This window comes from Egretta garzetta, unplaced genomic scaffold, assembly GCF_000687185.1.
Source record: "Egretta garzetta isolate BGI_Z169 unplaced genomic scaffold, ASM68718v1 scaffold668, whole genome shotgun sequence".
NCBI classification, from domain to species: domain Eukaryota; kingdom Metazoa; phylum Chordata; class Aves; order Pelecaniformes; family Ardeidae; genus Egretta; species Egretta garzetta.
The window spans coordinates 169,048-172,187 of NW_009260411.1; the positions used below are offsets into that span (position 1 = coordinate 169,048).

At 55.5% G+C, this 3,140-nt stretch overlaps 1 protein-coding gene across 1 annotated transcript in view; it reads right to left on the minus strand.

Moving 5' to 3' along the window:
* ZNF687 (zinc finger protein 687) overlaps positions 1-2,622 on the minus strand; it is a 21,973-nt gene extending 19,351 nt beyond the window's left edge. The window contains exons 1-2 of the mRNA XM_035899147.1: positions 1,998-2,622; positions 340-440 (exon numbers count right to left, since the gene is read on the minus strand). The gene's annotated coding sequence lies outside the window, so the exon portion shown is untranslated. The remainder of the gene's footprint in view (positions 1-339; positions 441-1,997) is intronic.
* Positions 2,623-3,140: the final 518 nt, after the last annotated feature.

Sequence of the window (3,140 nt, forward strand, 5' to 3'; positions counted from 1 at the left end):
CAGACAAAAGAGACCGAACGCTGAGACTATTTCAAGGGCTTGCTATTTTTAAAAGCTGCTTTTCCTGTTTCCCTTCCCGACCCTCGCAGGGACTTGCTGCCCGCCAGCAAGTTTGTACCAAAACAACATGAAAAATTACCATCCAAAACCCGACTTTGGAACAAAGTTAAGCCAGGTTTAACCCCCCGCCCCACGCCACCCTCCCGCATACACGCGCGCGGGGGGCCTGCGGCCCTGCCTGCTGCCGCCGCGTCCGAGGCCAGCGGGAACGGCTGCGCTCCCGGCACCACGTGACAGCCGGGATTAGCTTCCGAGGCACAGAGGAAACCTTTGACAAACCTGTCCCCGTGCCGCTGCTCCCAAGCCTCGAGCCGGTGGCCTCCCTCGGGCTGCCAGCGCCCAGGGAGCCCTGGAGAAAAACAAATCTCCACCGTGGGTATCTGCAAAACAGAAAATAATAAGGACAGGTTCACCTGGCCAGCAGGGAGCCAAGCGGATCGCTGCCTCTCTTGTCCTCCCGGGCCTCTTGGAGCTATTTTAAAACTGATTCCCTGCTAAAATGCCCCAGCCTTTGTGCAGAGGAGACGTCACCGGTGAGAACAACTGTTTTTAATGAGCCGAATGAGCGCTGGGTGTTATACAATCTCACTCCCCAGCAGAGACCTCGCAGTCTTCAGAGGACCCTGGCGGGGGGAGGACGGGGGCAAATTCCCCAAGCAACAAACTCGTAGCACCTGGTGCAGCTTTTCTCCATTTCAGTGCCTCCCTTCGCTCTCCAAATCCTCCCCAGCCCCCTGTCACTGGCAACTGGTGGAGAAGAGGAAAGAGAAGCCTGCGGTAGCCCCACTCTCGGTTATTTACGGCCAGCGTTCATCTGTTCCCCTTCCCCTCTCTCCAGGGGCAGCTCCTCCCGCCGCCGCGCTCCCACGAAACAGCCACATTAATGGTTGATGCGGCTCGCAGCTGGTGCCAGGGAGGGATGGGATCGGCGGCATCTGCCCTGGCGCGGGTGAAGCGGCAGCGCAGCGGCCTTGCCTTGCCTTCCCCTCCCTTGCCTTGCCTTCCCCTCCCTTGCCTTGCCTTCCCCTCCCTTGCCTTGCCTTCCCCTCCCTTGCCTTGCCTTCCCCTCCCTTGCCTTGCCTTCCCTTCCCCTCCCCTCCCTTGCCTTGCCTTCCCCTCCCTGCAGCCCTGCAACTCGTCAAAGAAAGCGCAGCTGGGAGCAGAGCCCAGAGCACTGCAGAGATGATGCCCGGATTTTGTGGTAGGGAGATTGTGCGAGATAAATGCCCAACTTGCCTTTGTTTTGGGACTAGAAGTGTGGTTTTGACAAGTTTTGCACAAGTTGGTACGAGCAGCCATGGCTTTGTAGTAGAAAGCCACTTTAAAATGAGTGGGGTTTGTTTAAATGGGTTAATTTAAGCTTCTCCCTGCAACAAACACAGCGCCCCGCTCCAAACAGGGGATCTCCAAAAAGGAAAACTTCCTGAAAGCAGCCAGAGCTCTTTCCCCCAACAAGATGCTGAAACCAACTTGGTATTTTTCAAGTGACACAGAACAGTGTCATTTTACTGTCCAAATTGAGGCCAAAAAGTAAACAAGATTTCAGAGATGAAAGGATTTTAAGAGATATTATTAGTCTGACAGCAAGCTATTAAGGAATCGCCTGGAAGGACGGCTTCCTCGGAAAACACAGGCTGCGCTGCTGCCAGCCCAGCAGAAAACTGCACACTGAACCTGCGGGGGTTCTTGGTTTTTCTCTCCATCTCCAAACAGCATTTCCCTCTTAAGTGAGATGTGGCCTATGGGCACCATCCTAACGAGCTCACGCTCTTGACGAAGTTGGGGTTTAGCCCCTGCTCCCTGTTACACGTGAGGAAACCGAGGCACAGGGTGATGCGGACGCCACACCAACGGAGCTGGACCAGCACCCGCCCCAGGACCATCTCCCATCCCATCATTCTGCCACCAGCGCATCCCACCCCGCTGAAACCCCGTACCTGTTGGAGCTACATCCTTCCCCTCTCCGCTTTCTTCGCTTCTGCGTAGGCCCCTCCTGGGCCGGCTGCTCTGGGAAGCACCTTCTGGTATCTAGCACGGTGCCAGACAGATTCTCCAACTTCCACGTTCGTTAGCCGCCCCTCACTACTTTCCAGAACTATAATTAGTTTTGCTAATATAAAAGGCAGAAGGGATTCAGCTAAGCTTCGGAAAAGATAACACAGGTCAGAAGAGAAACAAAGGTTAACATTAAGGATGGCTCTTGCACAACAAATGTCTTCCCTTAATTCCATGCCCGTGGATCCGAAAGGAAAATCCGTGGATCCATAGACATGGAATTAAATCTCCCACCCCCTCTCTTCCCCTCCTTATCGGGGAGGAAATATTACCTCCTGCTTTTTGGGATGAAGGAAGCAGGCAAAGGGGAGAAGCATCAAGGGCAGCAAAGCGATTTGGGGAACAGCCCTTGCAGGGAACCAGCACCCCCACGTCCCCAGCCCTCACGGAGCTGTAATGGGGTTTCTGCACCCGGCAGCGCCTGCTCGTGCCCGTCCCTTGCACTTGTCCCACGCTCCTCCACAACCCCAAATGCTTTTCTGCTCCTTCCCGTGCGGCACCTACACCTCGAGCGATCCAGAGAGCCCCCCAGCCATCGCCTCAGTGACGCACCCCTGCTCCCGCTGGCATCCACCTGCCCCGTAACCGCAGATCAAACCCGCACAGCCCATTTCCAAATCACAGCACCCAGCCCCTTGCCAGCGCAGGAGATTTCTCTCTCTGCCTCCTGATCTCCTAAGAATTTGCTTATCTAGCAAGCCTTTAGCGACACAATTTGCAAACGCCGTCCCCATTGCATTTCCGGAGAGGCAGCCGCTGTGCCAGGGACCTGAGCCCGGTACTGACCTGATGGGAAGGAGCTTCTGGATGGAGCGGAGAGGGAGGAAAAGAGGGGAAAAAGAGGGGGGGAAGGGACAGAAAGGGGTCTCAGGTTTCACGTGTAGGAGAGGGGGAAAATGATAGAAAGGCAGGCTGGTTAAACAAGAACCAGCAACACGTCCTACTCCCAGCATGACATCATGAGGTCAGGGCTCAGCGGGGACGGCTGCAGTGGGAGGGGAGGTTCGGAGGGAAAAAAAAAAGAA